The 16,888-nt window shown below is 38.2% G+C and overlaps 1 long non-coding RNA gene across 1 annotated transcript; it reads left to right on the top strand.

Annotated features, from left to right (window-relative positions):
• The first annotated feature begins 250 nt into the window (after positions 1-250).
• On the top strand, positions 251-16,181 carry LOC112195944. The gene is made up of 6 exons (XR_002934854.2): positions 251-793; positions 1,044-1,121; positions 1,813-1,872; positions 2,065-2,198; positions 15,583-15,736; positions 15,930-16,181. It is a non-coding gene; the product is annotated as an uncharacterized LOC112195944 (long non-coding RNA).
• The last annotated feature ends 707 nt before the right edge of the window (positions 16,182-16,888 follow it).

The following is a 16,888-nucleotide window of genomic DNA, read 5'->3' as shown; positions in this document are numbered from 1 at the left end:
AAAAAGAATTCAATTGGCTTCACCAATTTGAGTCGGCGTGCAATTGCCGTTGCTAAAGTCTACTTTTTAATTTGCAACGGCAAAACTTGACCGTCGCAATTGTGTAAAAGTTATGCAACCGTATTAATTTCCGTTGCCACTTGTGGTCGCCAACCCCTACTGTTTACTTCGGCAAGAATTTGCCGTCGCAAGGTAATAACAATTGGCGACTGCAAAAAAAATGCTGTCGCGTTATCCTAATTAACTCGGCTCCGCCCTATTTCTTCTTTCAGTTCTTTGAGCCCATAACTCCATCTCGATCTGATACCCCCCGATGATTACCCAGATCTCCTCCTCTTTCCATCACCTCCTTGAGCTGTTCTCCTCTCTAGATCTACCAAATTCAGCAGAATACAACCGACGACTAAATGAGCCTATTTAGGTCAACTCCATCGAGTTTATCAGGAGATCTACCAACCAGTCGTTCCTCAAGACGAGCTTGAGTCCACTTTATCCAAGGCTATTTACAATCTAGAGACGTCGATGATTAAGAAGAAGAACGACTGAGAGCTAGAGAGAGAGAGAGAGAGAGAGAGAGATAGCGTTTGTTTGTTTGGTTTGTACGAATAGATAGACGGATCAAAGGGAAATTCCCTGCTCATCATCTGAATACGGGGTCAACTGGGTTTTGATTTCATCTTATTTTTGAGATTTCGTTCCCACCTTTACTTCTTTTCTGATTCATTTTTTTTTTCTTATATTGCTTTTGCAGGGAAGTTTGAGTATCTTAGAGGCAAGGGTTGCAAATTTGTAGGTATGGTTTTCCCAATTTTGCTGATTTTTTTTTCCCTTGCTACTCTTTTGCTAATATTGATATGAGTTTGAGTACGGGGTCAATTGGGTTTTGAATATTGTTATGCGTGTTTCAGGAAGATTACATCTTTTTAATTTTTTATTATTTTTTATTATCTATTTGTGTTCCAATGGTTAGCAACAGTAGAGGTGACAAGTTTTTGGGGTTTTGTTTCTGGGTTTGATCTCTGAGATTTATGACATGATTTCAGGTAATTGGGTTTTGATAATGTTATGGGCTCAAGCAGGGTTGATGAGGATGCTGAACCTGTTTTACAATACGGACACAGGTAGAAGCCTGCTGCTTTTAATATCTACAATTTAAGGTCTTCAATAATGATGGACCCATTTTTGACTCAGCATGTATTCAACTCCCCAACAGAAAGTAAAAGTTGCATCTTTTACTGTATTGAACATGACTTCAGTTTAACTTATAACATATACAGAAAAGTAAAGATGATAAGGGTATTTAGGAATACAGGTTAGTTGATAGACTTCGCAGCATGGAACTTTAAAATATACAGTGTCCCTATTTTGTTTATGCAAAGTTTACCGAGTGCCTATTTTCATACAACTGTTTACCATACACCTATTTCACTATTTGCATGCCTAATTGATCAATGTATAGTATGGGATAGCAAGTATAACTGATAGGGTGTTCCTAACAAGAAAGTGATATCAACTTCATGGTCAAGGATGTTTTTGTTAATACATTCCTGTTCTGCTTTATCTATTTAGAACAGTGAAGTTCTCTCAAAATAAAGCTTTGCTGTCATTTGTTTTGCAAGCAATCACATTTATTAAGGTTGTTGGTAGTAGAAAAGCCAGCAAGGAAGTGTTCAACTGTTTGTTGATTGTTTAATATATACATGTTATCAGATTGACCGAATGGGGAGAAATGATCAGTAATAGTGTATTATATAGTTGATACTTATGAATTCTGGAATACTAAACAGTACTTCATTATTCATTTATGTGCAGAGATTCACCCTTAATATTTGAACTCGAGGCTACTTTGAAATTGGCAAGGTTCCTTTGCAGGTAAACTTTCTTGATGAACATAATATGATTTGATAGTGACCTGATAAACTTATTTTTTGTGATTACTGCTAAATGAAATGACAAGTATTCACATGGTTATCTTAAATCTAAAGAGATACGCATTGCATGTATCACTCATTTCTAGCTGGATACTGTCCTGGCTATAAGTTATTATTTCGTTTCTTTTCTCAGTTGGAATTAGCAAGATTTTTTTTTAAAGGATGACAGACCTGTATTTGGAAGGTACTTGGGTGAGCCAGACAGAATTGTCAGGAAGTTGTTGCAGCCTGGGGTCTATCTGAAATTGATTGATTTGGGTCTTGAGGGTAAGCAATCACTTTACCCTATTCTAAAATTGTGTACAATGAAAGTTCTTTGCTTTAATTTCAATACTTCTTCATAGTTTCTGCTAAAAGTGAATGATTAGTACAATATCGGCCTATTGTTTTCTTACTATTGTTACCTTTGTACATCCTCTTTTTGAATTTCAACTACTTTTTCATTCCTATTATTCTTAGTATTTGGATTCAAGAGGGACAGAGAATTCACTCTTCGAACGATATGATCTCTTTGCTTTCCTCATTATAGATGTGTATACCAATTTAGACTTGGTCTATAATGATTAAATGAAGAACATCCCCTTTGAATTGCATCATTGATTGATTGATGGGTTGAATACTATTTGATATTGTCACACCCCGAATTTTGAAATAAGGATTCAAATCCGGAACATGACTAATAACAATACAAATAACGTTCTGAATTTTTCTCTCAGAAACAACCACACCTTACACCTCTTAATATTACATAAACCAAATCCTCAAGCTACTTATTACAGCACACTCTCATCAAATCAAATTGTAAGCTCAAATGAGTAAAATTCTCCTCACAAAACAAATGCTGTAAATCTAACACTAATACTCTAAACCGCACGATCACTGCCCTGATTCTCCTGACCTGTGAGATTACCCGCTACACAATTTGAATAGTGTACCGGGATTGCAACAACACCAAACCCGGTAAGCTTTTTGCAAAGCTCGTGAGTAAACAAGAAAGAACTGTTGATTTATTTAATTACAATTATTATAACTCAAGTAAACAATCAACACACTCACAAGATAACTCCAAAAATCATATAAACATAAAAGTAGGTATTTTTCGATACTCTCTTTTAAAACTCAATCAGCAAATATTGCATCATTAATATGTGAAATAACATTAAAGCAATGCATGCTTGATTTTCTTTTTACCAACACCCTCACATATTCAAAATATATCATGGATAGATATTTGATCAATTTCACATATTTCAAATATATCATGGATAGATATTTGATCAATTTCACATAACACCTTCACATATTTCAAATATATCATGGATAGATATTTGATCAACATAACATAAGTCTTTTTAGTGAATTTTCAGATTAACTGGTATCAGATCATAAATCCACGTGTTAGGGTTCATAATACCAAAACACGGGAAAACCAGGTTGACTGGTATCAAATCATAAATCCACGTGCTAGGGCCATAATCCCAAAGCACGGGTAAGCCGCAGCATACCAAGGCCACCACCAAGGCATGTATACTCAAAGTAAGCACCCTTCCTAAGAGTATAATAGTGCACTATCTGAAGGGACTAAAGCCCACAGCTTAACAACCACGCAGCACCCCCACGAAGCATAACCACGCAGCACCCCCACGAAGCATAACCACGAAGCACAACCACGAAGCATAACCACGAAGCACATTTACCAGTAATTCACTTAAGCACGGGGTTGTTGTAATCACCCGGCTTCATAATTATATTTTTTAGACATAATCAAATTCACATCATACAATCTTTATAAATTTTAGATTGTAATTATGCATATGTACACCCACATAAGAGACATATTATTTCAAGACAAATCTTTACTTCTTAAAATAATTTCCACATATTCACAATTGGCCATATAAAATAGCTTTCACATCACATGATCAACATTTCATTATTCAACAATTAAATGGGAGATTAATAGCTTGAATAATATCCAATCAATTCTCAATCATTTCATCATGCTAATCACACGCCAATCAACATATATATTTCACGTAAATATATATATATACGTAATCATCCGCTCAGGAATGACTACTAATACCAACTATAGTTCAAGTATAAAAACCGTGAAATTCATTTGTATAATAAAATCATTTTACTTACCTATGGACCGTAGTTGATCAAGTCCATATGATTTAAAACAAATATTTATTCCATAAATATTTTCACACAATTACCACAAAAAAATAAGGTAATTAAATTTATTCGGTTCGTAATATGAACCATGTGAGGTTTACTCACCTCTAATCCAGCTGCGTCTTCTAAAAAGTCGAATATATCAATATTCTGAACGCTCGTCAACTCAAACCGTCAAGTACCTAATCAAGTATGGTCTTTGCTTAGTAAACGAAACACGAAATAAACTTAAACGACGATCCAACGGTCGGATTCTAAAATAAAGACGATCTAACGGTCGGATTCAAAAATAAAGGTGATCCAACGGTCGGATTCAAAAATAAAGGTGATCCAACGGTCAGATTCGAAAATAAAGGTGATCCAACGGTCGGATTCGAAAATAAAGACGATCCAACTGTCGGATCGAAATTATATGATGATCCAACGGTCGGATCCTCACGGATCGCCCTTAGGATCATCCTCCAAAATTATCACGAAGATCCAACGGTCAGATCTTCCTGAATCGTCCTTATAAACATCTCCACAAAATTTCATGAAAATCCGACGGTCGGATTCTCACGAATCGCCTTCCGAATCACTATTTCACAATTATACGAAGATCCAACGGTCGGATCTTCGCCCGTGACCTCACAAAGTCACCGGGACAGTCATACGATCAACATATTAAAATTTGAAGTAAAACCGATGGTCTGATCTTCACAGATCGAAAACCGAAGATAAACGTAAAAACGTTAAATAGTAACGTCAAAACGTAAATCCACTATTTATCAACTTTTTCAAAAATAACCTTGTAATATATCAAAACGCTCGTATGGATGCGTAGACCATCGTCCAGATAATATAAACTCAAAAAAAGGTCCGACGCGCCGCCACAAGGGTGGTCAGACGGCGGTCAACGCGGCGGTCAACCACCTCCGATGCAAAAGTTGTCAACTACAAACTTCTTCAAAATGAAGGGCTGATGAACTTTCATACCTGGAGCTAAGTCTGGTTCGGCCTAGATCGTCCTAGATCGAGCTTTGAAGTTTGGATTAATCTGGTGCGTCTGATCAGATCCTGGATTGAATCAGGGACGTCGAAAAAGTCAAACCTTGATCTAGCGTTCTACACACAAAATCGTGATGAAAGACTTACATGGGGATGATCAGGGGGAGGAGGAGATCACGAAAATGGGAAGGATCGGCCGAGGGGACGCCGGAAAACTGGAGATCCGGCCGGGTCACCGATCGGAGCTGTGGCTCCTCCGATCTCCGTCTGGAGGCAGCGGCGGGCCAAGAAGACACCAGAGGGAGGCTGTGCGTGCGACGGCGAGCTCGGGGAAGGCCGGGTCGTGGCCGGAAGACGCCGGAGGAGAGAGAAAAGTCCGGGTCGGGTCGGCGGAAACCCGCCGGTTCTGAAGGGAATCAGAGAGAGAAACTCGGGGGAAGAAAAGGACTGTTTGGCAAAAAAAGAAAACTTTCGTCCTTAATGAAAAGGGTTAATGCTCATACACCCCAAATTTGGGAAAATACTTCTCATACACCCCAGTGTATTATTTTTGTTCCCTTTTACACAACTTTTTCTCACTTTCTTTCCTACCTACCAGTCTTTTCAAAATCCCTACCATTAGTACCCCTTTGTGGTTTTGGTCTGTTAGAGTCTGCATCTGCATATGTCTCTTTCATAAATTTATATATATGTTGTTTTAGAAACGTGGTGGGCCCATCAGAGTTTGTTTCATTTGAATATATGTATGAAGCTGACAGTCATCCTCTAATTCGAAAGGTAAACAGTACAATTTACTATTCATAATTTCAATAGTAGACAGACTTGAGCTTGTTGCTATATGCAAACATACTACTAAAGAACTGCAGAAAGAGAGAGAAAAACTGAGAAAATTAAAAACCTATCGGGACAGCCTTGATAGAGAATCTCCCAATTACTGGGATATTATTTATAGACTTCAGACTAGAATCTATAAAATAGAAGAAGAGATAGAAAATCTCCTATATGTTCTGGAAGAGGAACAAAAACCTCTGAATTATTTGAGCATTGGTTAGATCCGCACATCACTGGTATCAGAGCTTGTAAAATAGCTCAAGGAGAACCCCTCCTTAATGGGGACAATGTCAGAATTGTTACTAGAGAAAATAAATTCTCTACTAAAATCTTCTGATGAGAAATATCAGAAGTTGTTACTAGAAATATCTAGATGTCAGTCGACTCTAGAAAAATTTCCTGCTATAATCCACCAATTGGAAAGATTGGAAAACAAACTGGATTATATCAAAGAACTTCCAAAAACGGAAGAAGAAAAACTAACAAGTGTTAGTAGAAAAATCAAAGAACAGCAAAAAACGCTGGATTCTATACTGAAGGATAAGAAATTGCCTACAGTAAAAAAGAAGACTAATGGATTCAAACCATTAGAAAAACCAGACACAAATTGTGTTCCAAACATGATTTTTCTGGAACCATCTACTAGTCAGACTAGTATCCGGTATGAAAACCCGGAAAAAAGAGAAATGAAGATGTTAAGCATCTTTGAAAAAAAGAAAGGAGTTCAACTTCTAAATGCTGAAGAATTTGAGTTCAATGAGATTGAACAAGAAGTAAAAAATTCCTCAATCCCAAAGTTAGATTTCAAACAGATCTACAAAAGAGGAAAGTTTGATCTAATGGACAGCCATTATTTTAAACTACTGGAGATTACAACCCCAGCAACCGCCGGTGGAGAGACTGATCTTCTACTGATCACTCTAGCAGAAGTTGCCAGAGCACAAGCAAAAAAAATATCAATTTATGCATATTGGAGCAGTCCAAGTAGGCATAAATCTGCTCGCTCGAGAAGGTATAAACTGTTCAGTCCTCTGTGTGCTACAGGACAACAGGTTAACAGACTTCCAAGCTAGTCTGTTGGGAACACTCGAAGCATCTTTATGTGATCAAGTGGCATATTTCAACTGCTTCCCCAACTTCACCACCAGCTTGAAAGATGCAGCTCATTGTCTCAGACTGAGAGTCAAGACAGATGGCATATCCATGAAAGAAGATATGCAAGAACTAGCAATAGTATACAGGATATACTATAAATTGATGAGTACTACAGTAGCCCCTAAGACACGGATTACAAATATCCCAGGTCTTACTACTGGATTCCTCACCAATCAGAAGAACCATTCACAGCAGATCCACAAAGTTACTTGGAATGAAGTAACATTTCCTCTTGAATGGAAATTATCCGGTCCAAAAAAGCAACCGGAAAGAGCAAAAGCAAAAATCTACGAGAGTAGAAGAACTGGAGAAATCAGCCTCAACTTCGACAATCACAGAAAAAGTGATGTCTGTCCTGAGAACCTCAGGATAAACAGCAATCTTTTGAGAAGAAGCTACAGCACCAGAGAAGCAAGTGTCAGTGGTACAAAACCCACTATTGAAGAACCAATATCAGAAGAAGATCTGGAAGCTGATCTATGCAGACCAGTCCATATGCTCAGAGCTGAGAAGCTCTATGATCTTTACAAAGAAGCTGAGAATTGTGAAAGTCCTGAACGATTAGAAAAACTAATCGAGGAAATGAAAGAATTCAAATACAGAAAGACAAGAAAAGTCTTTCCTTATCAAGATGTTGAAATGGAAGAAGGAGGAAGCTCCAGAACTTTCATAAAAAAAGAAACAAGGGAAATAAAACTCCCAGTTCAGAAAGCCCCCACGGGTAAAAAAGGAGAAAGAAATTCTCAAAGATTCGTCCCCGAGGACAATCTGCCAAGAGTTCCAATCACGAACTACGGCATCTGGTTGAATCTAGACAAGAGTCTAGATAAAAGAAAAACCATTGACCAATGGGTAGATAGCCTGATGATGGCTTCTGCACTGACCCTTGGAAAATTTGAAGCACCAGATTTGCAGGTGTACTATGAAACTACTCTCACTGGAGTAGCAAAAAAGTACTACCTATCATTCAAGGAAACTACCAGAGGAAGAAACTGGCTTGAAGAGATAAAAAATTCAAAGTCTCCGTATGATTTTGCAGTACCCCTGTACGATCAATTCTGTGGAGATCTCTCAAATCTGAGTGAGAAAGCCAAAGAAACGGCAAAGTCGAATATCTATGCTCTCAAGATCTGTGACATGAGATATTTCGAAGAATACCTGAATGAATTTCAGGAATATTACTGTACAATTGGTGAACTAGAGAATACTGATCTAGTTAATCTGTTGCACAGAAAGCTCCCTGAACCATGGAGAACAGCTGTGAGAGAAAGCATAGCTGAAAAACCAATTGAAAGATTTTCAGTTGGAGGAATTGCCGACAGAATCCGGCAACTACTGAAGGAGCAATGCAAAGCCAATCTTAGAGCTAAGATGGCTAAGAAGCAACTCAAAGGAGTTGAAAATTTCTGTTACGGAATACTGGATATGCCCACAAACTGGGGATGTCATGAATCCAAATTCCACAGAAAGAAGAAAAAAGAAAAATATTACTCGAAAAAATTCAAAAAGAGTAATCAGAGAAAGAATTGGAGATTCAAGAAAAGCTCCAATTACAAGAAGCAACAGGATGAAGATCCAAAAAAGAAATTCTTCAAGAAAAAGAAGAATACTCAGCAGCATAAACAACCTAGCAAGAAGGCTTGCAGATGTTGGTTGTGTAAAGCTGAAGGGCACTATGCCAATGAATGCCCGGAAAAGGGTAACAGATCTACTAAAGCTCTCTTTGAAGAATATGAGCAAATAGTAGAGGTAGCAAACATGAAAGGCTACGAAATAGCCTATTCTGATGATGAAGATGACGACAGGTCAGTCTATTCTGCCTGGTCTGAAGAAGAAGAAAGTTCATCAGAAGAGTCTGAGATAGATTCTGAAGTAGAGTACTTCGAATCCAGACAAATGAACGTTTTGAAAGTCAAAAACTGGGAAGAAAGCAAGACAGAATCCTTCATGTCTTCTTATCAGGTGAACCCTGGTTCATTCGTCTGTGACTACTGCTTATGTCACGAGAAGAATGGTCTCCCTATGTTCTGTGAAGAGTCTAAAAAGACGTATCACAAAGAATGCTTCATAGCTGAAGCAAGAAGAAAAACCAAGAATGGTCTTGTCAGCCAATGGGTTGAGCAAGAATATGAAGAGTATTTCGCTGAGAAAAAAGCGAAAGAAGTTGAAACTCTGTTCCAGGAAACCATGGAACAAACAAAGAATGTTGCAGCAACTGTAGTCCAAGAAACGACTATGGAACAACCATCTTCCTCAGAAATAAAGGAAGAAATCATCGGTGAAGAAACAATCGATGAAGATATTGAACTGGTTGAAATACCAGAAAAGGTTCATCTCTTAGAAAGACAAGAGATAGCTGCGGATACTGGTACATGGGATCTACTTGGCCAACCTTCCGGCAAGTTTGATTACAAAGTCAGATATGATCCTCCCCCTGGTTCAGTAATCCAGACAGCAAAGAGATAACTCCTACAGATTGGGATGATGATGACAAATCACCCACTCAGGAAAATGTTCCAGAAGAATGTAAACCGTTCATTCCAACGGAACAAGCTCAAGAAAATGAGCCTCACCAATCGAAAGCCGTCTCTACAAGTAGATACAGCAACTACATAGAGATCGGACTCAAGTTCCCTGATCACAGGAAATATCATCTACATGCCTTTGTAGATAATGGATCAGGTTTTACTGTTGCAAAGAGATTTGCAATTCCAGAAGAACTCTGGAACGAAGACAAGAAAAAGTCAGCTACTGGTGTTACATTCGATGGAAGCCATCTCACCATGAAGAAAGTAGCAAAAAATGTTCATATCACCATTGGTGGAGGAACATTTATCATCCAGAATGTTTGGCAATCTGAAGGCCAAGGATCTGATTTCTTGTTGGGCAATGATTTTATTCTCCAACAGAGATTCATTCAGGATGAAGAAGCGATAGGCTTCAGAAAAGGAGAACGGGTGTTCTGGGCTGACCGCCTCCCACATGCATTCAGTGTGACCGGTCCCGGTTTTACTACTCAGTATCAGAGATCGCAACAGAATAGTGGTGATCTTACCCACTACAAACCCAAATTTCAACCCATACTCCAAATCAAACAACAAGAAGAACTGCTTGTTGAAGAATCTTCAGAAGAAGAAGAAGAAGCTAGTGAAGATGAAGAAGCTAGTTTCATCCACGAGCACAACCTCAAGCACTTTCAGAACAAGCTTGAGTCTCAACAAACTCCCACTCTTGACAAAATCAAGAAACTACTCGAGCAGAATGTGGACACAAATCCTCAGAAGTTTTGGGAAAAAGACCCAGTGGTCTGTGAATTGAGATTGCATGACATGAATGCTATCTGCCATGTCAAAGCCATTCCTCAGTACAAAGAGGAAGATCAAAAAGAATTCAGAAGTGATATTGAAGATCTCCTGAAGAAGAGATTAATTCAACCTTCCACTAGCCCTCATCATGCTCCAGCATTCTATGTGAGAAATCATGCAGAGAATCTAAGAGGAAAAGCTAGAATGGTTATTGACTATAGAGATGTCAATAAGAAGACTGTCAAAGACGGATATCAGATCGCTCAAGTCAGAGTCCTGATCAACCAGCTCAGAGGAGCTAAAGTCTTTTCGAAATTCGATGCAAAGTCGGGTTTCTGGCAGGTCAAGATGCATCCTGAGAGTGTACCTCTCACTGCATTTGGAACACCACAAGGTCATTACGAGTGGCTAGTAATGCCTTTTGGTCTCAAGCAAGCTCCCTCAATCTTTCAAAGAAAGATGGACAACATCTTCAAGCATGTAGCGGAGTTCTGCGTCGTCTACATAGATGACATCCTGGTCTTCTCCAAAAACAGAGAAGAACACATGAAGCACCTCCACGAGGTAGCAAAGCTGATAGTCCAGCATGGAATTATCCTAGGTGAGAAGAAAATCTTCTTTATCCTCGATGAAGTTGATTTCCTAGGAATAAACATCAAGAATGGAGTCATAAAGCTCCAACCTCACATCCTTGAAAAGATCTGGAAGTTCCCAGACAAAATTCCTGATGCTAAGAGTCTAGAGAGATTCCTTGGTGTCATAAATTATGGGAGAGATTTCATCCCTAGAATCTCAGGGTTAACAGCAATGTTATCTCCCAAGACAAGTTCCAAAAGGAAATGGAACTTCACAGAAGACGATGAAAAGATCGTGAAGCAGATAAAAAACCTCTGCAAGAACCTCCCTCCTCTTCAACAACCAGAAGAGAATGATGAAATTATCCTCCAGACAGATGCGAGTGATAATTACTGGTCCGGTGTTGTTCTGGCGAGAGCGCCTGGAACTAACATTGAAAAGATCTGCAAATTTTGTAGTGGCAAGTTCAGCCCTGCAGAACTGAATTATCCCACAGGGGAAAAAGAGATTTTAGCTGTCAAGAAAACAATTTTAAATTCTCCAGCTTATCTGGGAAAAACCTTTACTGTCCGCACCGATTGTGCTAGAGTAAAGAATTTTAAAAATTTTAAACTTGACAAAGCTGCTGATAGAGGAAGATTAGCCAACTGGCAATTGTTTCTTAACCAATATGATTATACTGTTGAATTAATTGCAGGAAACAAGAACTATCTTCCAGACGCATTGACCAGAGAACTGGCAATGTTCAGCCAAAGAGAAGACGACGAAGGTCGTAATCCCAGAAGCAGAAGGACTAGGAAAGAACAGGAATCTGAAGAAGATCCAAAAGAAACCAAGGAGAAAATCCTTAAAAGGTTTCTGCTAAGCTCAAAAGGCTTGGCCTCAACTGATCAATCCCAGGGTAAAGGATTGGCTAGCCCATCTCAAACGGCAGACGGTAAAGGCACATCAAGACCGTTGACGGCTGCTGCTTTGCCAAAAAGCAGACCAACTCCTAGTGGAGTTATAAATGTTTTTAATTACGAATTAAGAACTTTTGATACTCCTGTGTTCAGAACTGGCAGGAGACTAGCATATCACCAGAAGGCAATCCTGGACAATCTCTTATTTGCCTTTCAAGAAAGAAGCAGTGGATTAATGTTCCCAGCTCTGTTTGCATTAGCTGAAGAACTCTACGAGAATGGTAGACCACAAGGTGAAGAGCTTCATACACAGCAGAGTGCTGTAAGGAAAGAAAAACTATCCTTCCTTGAAAGTCCAGAAAGTGCTAGGGTCCCTATCATAGCACTCAATGAATCAGATTGGTATGAATTCCATAATCTGATAGGAAGGCACAATCCTGAAAACCTAGTTCCTCCAACCCTCTTTATTGTCTCAGGACCATATGTTGGAAGATACCTGGTAAATGTTCAGAGTGAACATCCTCAAGAACACAAGCTATGGCTTGTTGAAAATGGTTTTGTCCATAATTTATGGACTAAAACTAATGATGATCTGAGAGGCTTGCCGCCTATTATTGTCAACACGGTCAAGAACATCAGAAAAGACAACTGTATGCTTCGTCTGAAGTTCAGATCCACACCTCCTGAATGGATCCAGAAGACAGATGGTGAAGTTGAATATATTCCTCCATATCATTATGTGAGAATTATTCAAAGAAGATATCTTCAACCAGCCTGTGTAGCATACAACGGCCAACCAAATTCTAGCATTCCCTGGATGAAGGCCATGGCTCTTGACTACATCAAAAAGATCATCTCTGAAGACATCAACAACACATTCCTGGCAGCAGGAGAAAAGACAATTATCACTGCTTACGATCATCCTGACGTAGTCAGCAGCGATATATTCCTATCTCTAACCAGAAAAGAGATAGACTCGACAATGGCATGCATGCGTTGGGTGGAAAAGCTTGAAAATGACAACCACTACAAGATGTATGTTGATACAGACGTCGAGGATAATGCAACAACAACTCGCATGGCCCAGACAGACAACAACTCCTTTGTCTTTGGCCACCATTCTGAAACGGACGAGAACATGTGAAGCTACAGGTGAAGAATCAGCACCAAAATAGCAACTGTAGAACTTTAGACTTTTCTAAAGCTACTTTTGCTTTTTCCTTTTCAAAAAGAAAAGGTTAAGTGAAAAACATTTCACTTTTTCCTTTTGCTTTTCCCTGACCGACCTCCACCAGCAGGAGCACTACGAAAAGCAGAAGTCACGGAGTTGTCCTGTACATTTTTGTATTTTGAATTCTAGTTTGAGTTCCGCTCCCTATATAAGGAGCTTCAGCTTCTCTTAGAAGGCATTCGAAGTTTAGATCAGAAAAACTCCTCTGATAATAAAAGTAGTAGAATAGCAGTGTGCTTCCCTTCCTATCTAGGTGTGAAGTAGTGAGCTTCCATTACAAGTAAGTAACTGGTCTCATTCTTATGGATAGCTAAACAGCTTTTGCTGTTTACCTGAGAATGAGGCTCTGATTGTTTAAAGTTTTATATGTATATTTGAATAAATAAATTCAGATGGATGTTCACCCACTCCTTTAATTTATAAAATGTTTATGTCATTATCTTTACATTTTGTAATCATCTTTATCATGCATAGTTTACTATGTCAAAGTTTGAACATTCGAATGCATGCATCCCATGGAAAGCTAAAGTTCTAAAGCTTTACTGTTCAGCCAAAAGAATCAGTTTTAAAACAGAAAAATTAGGACAAGCAGCAGTGATTCCGCCCTGTGAGTAGCCGTTTAGACAGGAAGTCGTTAGGCGAAATGTGGCATGTTGAAGGCTAGTCTTGTTTTTGTTTTAATGTTTTTTGTTGTTTCCTTTTGACTGAATAGAACGGTAGAAGAATCTAAGGTCAACATAGGATACAGATGGCATTTGTTTGTTAAAACTATCCCTGTTAGTCTTTGACTTTTGTCAATAGTGAAATACCAAAGTGTTGGGCAGTTGGGAAAAATACCAAGGATTTTTGGGTATGCGGGAATTACCCCTAATGAAAAAAATCAGAATTTTTCTGCTATTTATAGAAAATTTCCAGATTTCAAATATGCATAACTTATTCATACGAACTCCGAATATTGCGTTCCACATATGCACGCGATCGTATTGACGAGCTCTACAACTTTCATGAAGGAAGTTTTCTCAAATTCGGTACGCATAAAAAGTCACTTTTTGAGACCCCCCCCTAAATAACGTTCGATTTCGAAATAAAACCATTCGAACTACTTCCACAACTTCTCCAAGCTTCGTACTCGCTCTGAATACCGCGAAATCAAATATACAAATCCACGGAATTTAATTTGGATTTTTCGGGGTATTACAGATATAATTCAAATATCTTAACTACTATTTAGAAGTGCCTCAGCATTTTTTTTTCCTTAATGGCATTTATAGATAGTAGGGTCTTGCTTTTTGTTTATTCATGTTGACATATTGGGTTTGGAATGAAGTAGTTTTCTTCCTTTCTTTCTGGTAGGTTTTGGGTCTTGGCTAGATGGTTATATATGTAATAGAGCTTGGTAGCTAAAATATCTTCGGGTACTATTAGAAATATACTGATTTGATAATGGTTATTTGTTATGTGTTCTTGGGTTGTTTGGTTCGAGTCTGTGATGGGCATTGAAGGAAACTAACAATGTGCGGTGATATGTGATAACTAACTGTGTGCTAAAATTTTGACTCAGCCGGGCAGGTTTTTGTGGTTCCCCTTGGACTCCCTTGCCTCTGCAATTTTGAACAGTCACTTGCCTGTGTCTTTTGTCCTCCCTTTTTCTGTTTTCTTGGACTTGGCTTTTGTTGTGTGAAGTTTGTGTGGTTATGTTTGAAGATTGTGCTCAGTCTTGCCATTCTTTTGTGTTATTATACGAGTCTGCTTCTGGGTCTGTTGTTTATCACTTTACATATTCTCTCTCTCTCTCTCTCTCTCTCTCTCTCTCTCTCTCTCTCTCTCTCTCTCTCTCTCTCTCTCTCTCTCTCTCTCTGTGGCAACAGGGGGGACTGGAAGCAATCAACTTAGCAGTTGAAAATGAAATATATCATTTGGTTGCTTGCTTAAATTTTACCACATTGGTTTGCCTATTGCTGCACTATAGTCAATTTGCATTCTGTGACTGTTTTTTAATTTATTGCCTTAACTGCGTTCATAACGTTATATAAAGTTAGTTCGAGTGTTTCCTTTTTCGAGATAGAGGGAATTTGTGTTTGCATAATAAGCAAAGTAGCAAACCAGAAGAACTAATTTCAACTGTACAATATGTGAATGACAACGTTCTGTGATCTCTCTAAGGTATTCTTAATTCACATGAGTAATAACTTCACAACAGCTGCTTTGCTTCTAATGCTTGTCTATATGATATGATGCGCAGCTTTGCTTTTAATGCCTGTCTGTATGATATGATGCTATTAGTGTGTGGTATTTCAATTTGCATTCTGTGACTGTGTTTTAATTTATAGCCTTAACTGCGTTCATACAATTATGTGACTTGTGCATGCTTCCATTTCTATATAATAAGTTTATAAATGGGAATCTGCATTATGATTGGTCTGGTTTATTGATTTTTCCTCTCAGTAGCTCAATAGCTTATATCTATATTATTTCCCATGCAGGTACTTACAACTTTTGAAGACTTGGGGATATGGGTGGATGTCTTTGCTACTAGTGAAGTCAGTATTTGCTTGAGGTTGGAGCCATCAAAACTTTGGAGCAGATAGCTTATTCAGCAGGCAAGCGTATGATATCATGCTCCATGTTCACTGCTTGGTATGCTTTCTTGAAGTTTCCTTTGTCTACATGCATTTAAGATATCATAATTAAATCTTTATATGTACGCGTTCAGCACCAGTCAATAATATTGCTGGATATTGATGCAAGGGAGGTATGGTAGTCAATCTTGTATATTGCTGGATATTGATATTCTTAAAAAACTCATTAAATATTTCATCATCCTTGGCAGGAACTTGACCATGTTGTGGAAGAACTGGAGAAAATTGTTGTTGTCAATCTTCTTCAGCATTGATCAATAATATCTCTCATTGGAGATGTGCATAAATGATCACTAATATTAGAGAAGGTGTTGTACTGTGTTTTGCCAAGTACTTAGAAAGCATTCCTTATTGTCTTTTGTTCCCTGGTTGATGACAATAAGTGGTGTTCAATTGATCAAAGAGGTTTATCAGCTATATATGTATTTTAATCTGGTATTCATGTTTTGGTGCATTTTATATAAAATTTATTATTTGGCTTCTTTTGCTCCAAAAATAAAAATATGGTATGCAAAATTGCATGCCAGTTTTTTTTTTTTTTTTTTTTTTTTATTTTTTATTTTTTTATCAATGATATGCACTTTGCGACGGCACTGTTTCCGTCGCCAAAGGTCAATGGCAACGGCTAGGCGACGGTAAAATTGTGGATGTCATTGGTGGCGTCGTCATTGCATGCCGTCGCAAATATCAATGGCGACGCCACCAACGACATCGGCAATTTTGCCGTTGCCGTTGGTCTTTTGGCGATGGCCTTGCGCCGTGGCCAATTGAATTTTTTTTTGTAGAATTTGATTGGCTATAAGCTTCCTTCCCCAAAGATTTGAATCTCAACTGTGCCTAGTGAGGCCTCCTCGGCCATTAATTTCGACTTGTTAAATTTTAGTTGCCCTAGAGACTTTGTGTTGTAATTTTCTTTTTTCTTAAAAAAAATTAGGATTAAATTCAGTTTACCCCCCTAAAGTTTGGGGGTAATTTCATGTTAGTTCATGTCCTTTCAATTTAATCAATTTACCCTCCAAGCTTTCCAATTTTAATCAGCCGTGTCTAATTTCTACTATTCCGTCTAATTTGGACCGTTAAGTCTGACTTTTGAGGGCTAAAATGGTCATTTCAAGACCAAAAAAAAAAAATTCTTTTATTTATTTTTTTT

The sequence above is a fragment of the Rosa chinensis genome, chromosome 4 (genome assembly GCF_002994745.2).
Source record: "Rosa chinensis cultivar Old Blush chromosome 4, RchiOBHm-V2, whole genome shotgun sequence".
Taxonomy (NCBI): domain Eukaryota; kingdom Viridiplantae; phylum Streptophyta; class Magnoliopsida; order Rosales; family Rosaceae; genus Rosa; species Rosa chinensis.
This window is presented reverse-complemented; position numbering and strand designations above follow the sequence as displayed.